Here is an 11,376-nt window from a genome sequence, read left to right as displayed (position 1 = left end):
AGTGGAAGCTGCAAGCATAGTTTTCGAAACTGCAAAGTTTAATGTGGCAGTAGCAGAGAATGAGGTAAAAGAAAAAGCTAATCTCAATTTGAAATTGGAGACTATCTTAAAAGCTTACAATGAGGCTAAAGAAGGAATAGCCAATAGGGACATCATTATTATTAAACTCCAGAGTCAGTTGGTAGGTCAGCACCATCCAGGTGAATCCTCTACACTCATGATAGTCTCCTCTCTAGCAAGACCTCCTCCTACTAGTCCCATCATAGAATACCCCCCTTCTCCTATGCTTTATGGTTTCCAATCAGCTGAGACTGTCCAACATGAGTTGGAAAAGTTAAAACAAGCTCAAGCCTTGTTTGCAAACAAATATGAAGACAAGGTGAAAGCCACAATTTTGAAGTTTGCTGACTCAGTCAAGGCCTCCATTATATACATAAATATGAGGAGGATTATGGAGGTTATGATCAAATTCAAAGAAGATGAGGCCACTTTGGAATCAATCCTTAATAAGTGGATGCCCAGAGGTAAGGAATTGGGGCTCATGTGTTCATCCCATGTAGATGCAGAGGAGAACGACCTTCTAAGGTCCACTAGTGAGTTTATAAAAGAGATGAATATTCTCTCAAAGGAAAGGGCAGGTATAAAAAGAAAAGCCCAACTATATAGAAAAGAATATTCAGATCACAAATTTGAATTGTTTCCAAGAGGTTTCATTGGTCCAATTCAGTTAAAAGAAGAGAAGACCTGGTTAGAGGAGCTGGACCACAATTTGTCCCAAAGGGTCAATCAAATTATCAACACTGATGACACATCTTTATTTGTCCAAACAATTGAAGAAATTGAAAAGGTGAAATCTCATTACGGTTTCATAGAAATAGAAATTAGACATTTAAGAGTCACTTGGAAAAGGTTAGAAGACATGAAATAGAAGGTTGTTAGTTTTGCTTGGCCAAGTGATGATGTTTTTCAAGAGTGGAAGGATAATTATGTCAGATAGAAAGAAGATGCACCAGAGCAATTAGAAGAGGTTGTGATAGAACAAAAGGCACAAGAGGTTGTGGATGTTGAAAAGGACTTGTAACTACTTCTTGGAGAAGTATTGTGGTTGTTGTAGACACCTAAAATTGTCCAGTCTAATTAAATAAATATTTTTATTTATTTAATTAATTCATTTATCCTCTTCTAGCCTTATTTCTCATTTAAATAAATACATTTATTTATTCAAATTATCCTTTTCCTAAATTAAATGAATACTTTTATTTATTTAATTGATCTCACTCCTTCTATTAATTAAATAAATCTTTATTTATTTAATTAATTCATTAACCTTTTCTACCCATGACATGTGCCATTCATCTCTTAATTCATACACTACCTAACCCCTTCATTATTTTATTATTTCTTTTACCTACCCTCTAATCAGAGCCGACCTCCTTTTACACCTCTCAATCTTATCCCTCCATTTCATATAGTGTCTTCTATATAAGGAAATGCTTCCTTCATTATCAACCCTAATCAATCAATCTACACACATACTATGCATTCAGCCCCCCGTTGACTACTTGACTATACTACGCTTTTGAACATAGGCTATCCTACTCGCAACCACATTCCGTTCTTTTTTGAGCTCTTGTCCACATAAAATCTGAGAGCAAATATATCAAGCAAGATCAATGGAGATAGGAAGAATGGAGATTCAAACCCTATTGGACATGTGATGGTATAATCTTTGTGATTTCATTTGATTTGCATTGTCTTAGGTAATCTTCATATGTTATAGTGGATCTTTGTTGTTGTTAGGCTAGGGTTTTGTGGTTGAATTCATTTAGCCTTTCAATATTGTTATTATTGTTATCCATTTTCACCATAAACAAAATGTATATGGTGAAAATGGATACAACAATGTTGAAAGACCAAATAGATTCAACCACAAAACCCTAGCCTAACAACAACAAAGATCCACCATAACATATGAAGATTACCTAAGACAATGCAAATCAAATGAAATTACAAAGATTATACCATCACATGTCCAGTAGGGTTTGAATCTCCATTCTTCCTATCTCCATTGATCTGGCTTGATATATTTGCTCTCAGATTTTATGTGCACAAGAGTTCAACAAAGAATGAAATGTGGTTGCAAGTAGGATCACCTATGTTCAAAAGCATAATGTAGTCAAGTAGTCAACGGGGGTTGAATGCATAGTTGAGTGGAATGATTGATTAGGGCTGATAATGAAGGAAACATCTCCTTATATAGAAGACACTATAAAAAATGGAGGGATAAGATTGAGAGGTGTAAAAGGAGGTCGGCTATGATTAGAGGGTAGGTAAAAGAAATAATAAAATAATGAAAGGGGTAGGTAGTGTATGAATTAAGAGATGAATGACATGTGTCATGGGTAGAAAAGGTTAATGAATTAATTAAATAAATAAAGATTTATTTAATTAATAGAAGAAGTGGGATCAATTAAATAAATAAGATATTTATTTAATTTAGTAAAAGGATAATTTAAATAAATAAATGTATTTATTTAAATGAGAAATAAGGCTAGAAGAGGATAAATGAATTAATTAAATAAATAAAGATTTATTTAATTAATAGAAGAATTAAGCTTAGATAATTAAATAAATAAATTAGACTGGACAATTTTGGGTGTCTACATTTTGCCCCTCTTTGAGACAATGCGGCCTGTCGCGTTGTTTCAAAGAAGATAATATGAACTGATACAAAGTTGCCACAAGATGGAAGTGATATGACCCCTTGAGAGATTGGATGAAAAAATGTCTGAAAAGATCACAGGCAATCTCTTTATAAGAAAGACAGGAGAGAATGGACTGACCGGATAAAGTGACAGAGTCACGGGATAATGAAGACTGACTCGGGAAATGAGGGCTAGGGCAGTCTATAAGATAGACCATGAGGGAAATACATCCTTATTGTCATCTACACCTCCAAGAGATTAGCATGTAGAGAGAGAAAAGAGAAGTAGCAGTCAGTAGCGATGGCTTTGGTTCATAGATTAGACCATGTTTGCCAATTCCAGAGGCCAGCAGAGGCAGGAGAGCTAGTAAGTACCACAAAACCTCCTTGTACTTTGATGTATTTATTGTTGTCATTAATGCATGCTAGGTAGAGTAATAAATACGCTTAGAATAGGGTCCAAAAAATGTAAAAAATGTGTAGGTGCGTCTGCATTGGTGCCAGGTGCATTTATGCGGTCTAAAAGAGCGTTTATGTCATGAAAGCACGTTTGTGTCCAAAAATGTGAATTTGTGTCTTCTAGGTCAAATCGAGAGTTCTGTGATGAACATACGCTATCGATTGGATAAGCTGCTGAGAGGATACACTCAAGCAGGTCCTCTAGGGAAGACTAGGATAACAAATAGGGCTAGGATTGACAATTCTATGATAGAACATACGTTGCCAATTAGGAAACTTCTCAAGAGGATTCACTCAAGTAGAGGCCCTAGGATAGGATAGATCAAGGCACTTTGTGATGAACAATGAGTACCAAGATATAGTACTTTGTGATGAATAGGGAGTACTAAAATATGAGCAGCACTTTGTGATGAACAGTGAGTGCAAATGTGAGCAGCACATTGTGATGAACATGGAGTGCCAAACACATAATACTTTGTGATGAACAGGGAGTACCACTAGGATAGAAGCAAAACTTTATGATGAACAGTGAGTGTCACTAGGACTGAGATGATTGATTTGTGTGACTATAGGAGTATTTGCCTATGCTGGAGTCACAAGAGAGATTCCCATCGACTCAGAGGTTGCGACCTGAGTTGACAGTCGAGGACCGAGCTGCGATTGAGGCTATGGGGTTGAGACATATTCTGTATGTGCCCGAGTTTCAGGCAAACATGGGATTGCTGACTGTACTGGCGAAGAGGTGGCACTTTGAGACTTGCACTTTTCATTTATCGATGGGGGAGATGACAATCACCCTGGAGGATGTATACAGGATTCTGCGGATACTGATCGATGGGGAGCTGATTTTGTACGATCAAGATGGAGATAGGGATGCCCTTAGACAAGTGTTCTAGGATTCGAGACTAGAGATGAGGGTGGGACATGTGGCATGGGATACCATGACATGGACAAGATTAGCATTACCAATAGTGTTGGTAGGAGTTATCAGTGGGTTCCTCTGTCCGGATAGGGCGACATGAGGGGTGGCTGCAGAGGACATAGGGGCCAGGAGAGATGATCTTGGGGTGGGTCCTTCTAGGGCTTAGACTCCATTGAGGCCAGCTGGCTCTGAGGGAGGGAATTCATCATAGCCGTAGAGGGCTCCCTATGTATCAATTTTGTACCATTTTGTATGATGATGTAGACACCTTAAGGTGATTGTAGCCATATGATTTTGACATCATTGTATCATGACACTTATGATTATATATATGAGATGATTCATCTTTGCGGCAGCTATATGCATGCGTACCTATGTGATGTATGTTTCTATGTGATGCTTATGATATGGATGCAAATATGTATATGATGCAATGCAATATATTTTTTTGTACTTTTATGTTTTATATGTGTATGCATGATGCAAATGTGAATGTATGTAATGCAGATGAATATTATAATGCAAATGTAAATTGTGCTAACAGGTGTTGTGTGCAGGATGTGATGCAGTTGTAATATCTATATGTATGTATGAAATGCTTATATGTGGTAATGCAGGTGCAACTACATGAAATGCAAATGTTTTTGGTGTGTCATTATACTCAGTCATGTTATAGCAAGCTACGCTGACTCGAGAAGGATGATGGAAGTCAATAAAGAAATGGGGATGAAAGATAGAAGATATGAAAGTGAAAGAGCTTCTTGTGCATTATCATCATTAAGCTTTATTATGGCAAGTAGGTTATGACAATCGAGGCATATGTTTGACCCAGAAAGTCATTGTACCTGTTTGCATGGAAATAAGACAGTCACAAACAAGGAATGCCCTAGTTCATACTAGACTCATAGTGTCCTCATATCCTTGGACAAGTCATAGCATTACTAAGAGACAATCTACAAACAGCAAATACAAATAGGTGACAATACCCCATCCTCACCTTTCTAGTCAAAGACATCCAGGAGATAGAATCTCTAGTCAGAGACATCCTGAAAAAACTAAAAGACATGTCACCAAAAAGATAAAATAAAAAGAAAACCAAGACTCAACACCAACATCCACTATAGTCCTCAAGTTTAGTGTCTCTTGTCACTTGTATAAGTCTTATTTGATTGTGGTCACAATGTTTACTTTTATAGAAAGGATAGATAGCATTGAACCATATGTTGTCCGAGTCTATTGAAAGATTTGATTTGTTGAAGCCCATTGTTGCTGCTGTGTCTCATCTGAAACTGACTGAATCCATGAAACAGATACTTTATTATGGAGGAGATGAAACTTTATTGCGGATCTGTGATGCAAATGTTGCTTTATTACGAATTGTGCGCAGATAGACTGAAGGAAGCTGGAAGAAACTGTACTCCTCGAAAAATGTGATGCTCTCAGTTCCACACCCATTACTAGACATGGGATTTGCCTTAGCCACAGATAGGAGCTAATTTATTATGAATGGAGAAAGGTGAAAAGGGAGGTTTATTATGAATGGCTAACCAATCTTGGGTAGATCGATGACAAGCCATGATGGGAATGGGTAAGTTTATTATGAATGAATAGGTTGTGAGTGTGTGCAAAGTGAAAGGATGAAAGTGAATCCTAAAGGAGGGAGGAGCAATGTCTGTACACATGGTGTTGGTGACCCAGTTTTTACCATGGTACTTGCCCAGGATGCCACCGAAGTGGTTTTCACCATTGGACGAAAATGTTTTTTTGTACTTTTTTTATTTTTCAATTTTTTTTTGTGTGTCACAAGGCGCCTGTTTGCCAGGTTTTCACCAAGTAACAATTTTTTTGTTTTATAATTTTTTTTGTATTTTTGAAATTTTTGAATTTTTTCTGTATTTTTTGAATTAGGATACTCTGAAGAGCTATGTGTAAAACCTGTGAAGGTGCATGTTGTTGATAGGATCCTCCAAAGGTTCACCTTCTGTAGTTGAGAGCTGATATGCCCCATATCCATATGCTGCTGTAATGATGTAGGGAACAAGCTAGTTTGGTTCAAACTTGCCCTTATTCTCTCTGTCCTGCCGATTTTTAGGATTTTCTCTGACAACTAAGTCACCTACCTCAAATGTGCTAGGCTTGACTTTATGATTGTAGCTGCATTGTTCCTTGACTAAATGATGTGTAGCTTGAGTGACTATCTTCCTTGATAAAGGAACTGAGATAGAATTACTAGTGTGTGGACTACATAGGCCCATATGCGTGTCACCTAAAGAAGTTTGGGCATCCCTGACAACAAAGTCCTTCGAAGAAGCTCCATTAAAGGTCCATGATGTATTGCTAGAATGTATGGAACAAGTGGATGAGTGATGAAGGCTTATGATTGTGAAAAGAAGTGAAAGTAGGATAGCATGATGGAGACTTAGGATCAACAAGTATGCATTTTGATTTGAAATTTTAGAACTTTTGCCCCCAGTTATTTTGATATTAGGGGAGATCAACTCTTTCTCTTTTTGCTTCATAGGATTTTTATCCTTGGCTTTGATTTTTTCAGAGTCCAATAGATTTTGATTTTGATTTGGACTAAAGGACTTTTCTTTATTTTTGACTTTTAGATTTTTCTTTTCAAATCTTGATTTTGGATCCCCAATGAGTAAGGGCTTTTGTAATTCTTGTTGATCCAATTCTGGGAGAGGATTAGAAATGGAATGAGTGGATGAAATGGTAAGGCTATGTGAGTTTTTAAGAGGGTTGGTGATACACTCAATAGATTCTTTGTTGGAACCACTCTTAGGACTATTGATATCAAGAGTTGCTTGCACCACTAAAGGAGATTTGCATTCAGACTTAGTAGCCACAACGCTAGGTGGTTCACACCCAAGTCCTTGGCATTGCAAATTGTTTGTAGATTGTTCCTGTCGACTAAATGTCTTAGGAAATAGTGGGACATGATCAACATGAAATATATACTCACCACATCCCATGTCTTGAAAATTGAACTTTTCTTTGATCTCTGCTTGTTTTGATGTAGAAGCTTTCAAGGATTCTGGATCCACATATGTTGATGAAGGAACAACTTCTCTGTTGACTGGGATTGTTATTTCTGATCTAGGTCGCAGATTGTTGCAATATATGAATGGATTTGGGTTAGCTTTTACTATCACTTCGACTCCATTGTGAGGAAACTTAATGCATCGATGATATGTAGATGGGACTGCGCTCATTTCATGAATCCAAGGACATCCTAGCAATATGTTGTATGTGAGATCAAGATCAAGTACTTGAGAAACCACATCTATTGTAACTGGCCCAACTCTAAGAGGTAGGGTGACTGTACCCTTGGATGAACGCTCTTCATCATCATATGCTTTGATAGTAATTTTGTTTGTAGAATTCATAGTTTTGTCAGAATATCCCAATTGTTTAATTGTGCTCAATGTACAAATGTTTAGACATGTTCCTCCATCTATCAGGATTCATTTGATTCTATGTTTGTGTATGAAGGCTTCAATGTGTAATGGTGCATTATGTGGCTGACTTATGGAGGCATCATCGGCTTCTGTGAATGTAAGGGAGTGTGGAATGGAAAGGTATCCCACCATGGCTTGAAACCGGTCCACATTCAGATCAGTAGGAATGGCAGTTTCTCTCAAGATTTTGTCAAGAATGGCTTTATGTGTGGCGGATATGCATAAGAGCTCAAGGATTGAGATGAGTGTGGGTGTCTTCCCTAACTGTTCTACAAGGTCATAGTCAGGCTTGGTTGATGAAGAACTGGTATTTTTGGCTGGAGCACCTTGCAAGGTGAATTTACCTCGATGGGTTGTAACATGACATTTCGAGGTAGGTTGGGAAGAATATCCAATGCCTTTTAAGACAATCTTGGGTCTCTAGGTAGAATTCTCAGGCATTTTGTCCTTGATGATAATGGTAGAGACAAAATCGTCCATTGAAATGTGATTGACAGTTGAATCATAGTTATAGGATGCTCTTGTATATTTGGTTTGGTCATCTGTGGCTTTATCTTTTCCCTTGTCATGCTTTGGGAATGGTTCCTTAAACATCTCATGTTCTTGATTGGATGAGTGCCCTTCAATCTCAATGTCACCCCTATCAATGAGATCTTGTATGATGTTCTTCAGTCGATGGCAGTTTCCTGTCTTATGACCCTTGCTCTTATGAAATTCATAATATTCATCATCATTCCACCAATTTGGTTTAACCTTTGGTTCATATGGAGGAAAATATGGAATAGTGATTACCTTGTTTGCCACTAGCTTTTTGAAAACTGACTCAAGTGGTTCTCCCAATGGAGTGTACTTCCTTTGTGATTTAGAAGTTGTTTGAGTATTCACCTGATTTGATCTGGAAACAATGAATTTGGGTCACACTGTATTGGCATCAACAACACCATCATTGACTGTGTTCTTGTTTTTATTCCAAAATCTTGGCTTGTCTTTTCCTTTAAAGTCATCTTTGTTTTCCTTGAATATCTTAATGACTCCTTGTTCAATTAGGACCTTCTTTGTTGCTAAGCCTTTTTCAATGACGTCCTTGAAGGTGGACAAACAAGCTTTCCTTAAGTCATAGCCAATCTCTTTGTTAACATTTTGGGTGAACATCTCTACCATTTGTTTTTGTGGAATTTCACAAGAGCATCTGCTGGCTAGATTCCTCCATCTTTGTAAAAATTATGCAAAAGACTCTCCCTCTTTTTTCTTGGTGTTGCACAAAGTAGTGATTGATATGTATGTCTCTATATTGTAGGAGAAATGTTTAATAAATTCCTCTGCTAAGTCACCCCATGACTTAATTCTAGGTGGAAGTTGGGAGAACCATTCCATAGCTTGATCACCTAGGCTTTGTGGGAATAATCTCATCAAATATGTCTCTTCTGAAGCTACCTCAATGCAAGCTATGAAAAACTATCTTATGTGTGCCTTAGGATCCCGTTTTCCTCTATACTTATCAAATTTAGGCGTCACAAAGTGTGTAGGAAAAGGAGGCATTGGAATGCTCTTGTCAAATGGATAAGGACATATGTCTCTCATTGTGTATGTTGGCTTTGGTGTATTTATCTCCTCCATTTTCTTTTGTAAGTCCCTTATTTGTTGCTCCAAATTTTTCTTAGGTGGAGATCAACTTCTTGGACCATACCCCATGCCTGAGGCACCAATTGGAGGAGGAGCATGTTGCATTTATGGATGATATAGATCATACACATGTTCATATGTAGGAGGTCTATAATGATCCTACATATATGGACCACTTGGTATAGATTCATGTTGAGGAACAAAATATCTATTTTGTCCATGTATACCATACTCTACAAGCATGCCATTTTCTAATGTGTTGCCCCCAAATTTGACACGGGGTTTCCTTGTGTCCAAATTTTGAGCATGCCTTTGAATATCCAATTGCTTTGGTGGTTGATCCTTAGCATTGATATGTGTTTGAGCATATTTATCTGCATAAGACTTCCATAATGGTCTGCGAAGGTGAGTATCATATGCCTGACCATGTGTATGTGGGACCTCTGGTTTTTGAAACAAAGATGATGGTGATTCAGGCACAAGATGTGGTCTTCTATTGCCTCCACTATTAGGCCTCTTGTGATCCATGTTGGAGTGAGTTTGTTGCAAAGGTCAATTTTCCATTATTTGAGACATTACAAAATCCTGAGGTATCTTGGCTCCACTTTGTACCATCATTTGTAAGAAATATTGTCTATCCCTCCTCATTATTTCCTCAACCAATCGATTGAAACGAGGATCCATAATGGAGTCTTCCACTTCTGCTGAATGTATTGAAATGTTGTCCATATTGTCATTGTGTGTATCATTGTTGTTTGTAGCGTCCATGTTCTAAACATTTGGAATGTTTCTATAGGCATCCATGTCAAGTAATGTAGTATGATCAGAATTGAAAAAGATATCATTGTCATACTCATAAGAACTCATGTTTGCGGACTCTTGAGCCTCTTTAGTTTCTCTCCTAGATTTTTGAAGATGGGTTTCAACCATGAACTAGGTATTGACTGAGATGTGTGAGACTAGATGAAAATGGAAAAAGTATGGAAGAGCAAGAGTTGGATGGAATGTAAATGAATCTGAGGTGTACTTGCAATGTCCAAAGTGTAAGACCAAGTATGTATGTAGTAGAGTAGGTGTGACTTCCAAAGAGAGGATAGTTTCTCTTGATGAGGTAAGTTGACCTTGACTCTAAGTAAGACCAAATGAGACCCAAAGGTGATAGACCTTGATGAGGGACCACTTAGCAAAATGTTGTTGTATGTAGTGTGTTGACAAAGTATGATGAGGACAAGCAAGTGACCTTTCGACTCAAGTTTAGACAAATGTAAATTTAATGCAAGATGTAAAGCAATGATGGACTTTGTGAGAGCCAAAGACAAGTTGAATGCTAGATGAAAACTTGGAGAAACAACCTAGGAAGCTCAAGAATTCCGAAATTGATTGCTCTTGTTTGCTGGACTGTAATATTTTTCCAATTTGTGAAGTTGTTGGTTGTGACCAAATCTGAATGTTTGGCTATTTTTCGTGACAAGAGGACACAATGTTGATGAGGACTCAATGTTTGCAAGTGTTTAGACTCAAAATGACTCCAAGAAAAGTGTGTTGTTTGATGTAAAAATGTTTTGCATACACTTGAAGACACAAAAGACACAAAAGACACAATGTTTTGTTGTTTGGTCTTGAATGTTTTGAATGTTTAAAATAAGTCAAGCACAATTCTTATGGCTGGCCAAGACAATAGTTGTTGATCCCACATGAGGTTTTACCCCCGAGGCTACACTATTAAGAGCGGATACTTAGATGCTTGACCTCACTAGCTCCACCCTTGGTACTCACTTCTCGGGTCAGCCAAGCATCAGTCCCCACAAAAACTCCTCGTGGGGAACTTTGTATCTCTACTAAGAATCGTATGTGTGTGGGCCACTACCAGAGGTTCGACCTCTTGCCTCAACAACTAGAAGGATTTTGGCTTCTTAAACAAAAAGGTGCTAGTAAGGGCATCCGCTTGTGTGGCCATACATGTGGCACTTTTAGCTCTGTAAATACAGAAGACTCCCAGCCGGTAGGGGTTATGCCCTACAAATGATCAAATAAATTTGATCAAACGGGTTTATGGGGAGACATAGTGTCGGTATGAACTAATCAGCACACGTTATCCATAGTTTTCACCATGAATATAGTTATTTATAGTGGTTTGGAAGAAGATGGCTTTTCTTTTGCTACCACTTGGGTCGTTCTCTTCTCACTAGTAGTCCTAATGA

Source organism: Cryptomeria japonica, chromosome 9, assembly GCF_030272615.1.
Source record: "Cryptomeria japonica chromosome 9, Sugi_1.0, whole genome shotgun sequence".
Lineage (NCBI taxonomy): Eukaryota > Viridiplantae > Streptophyta > Pinopsida > Cupressales > Cupressaceae > Cryptomeria > Cryptomeria japonica.
This window is presented reverse-complemented; position numbering follows the sequence as displayed.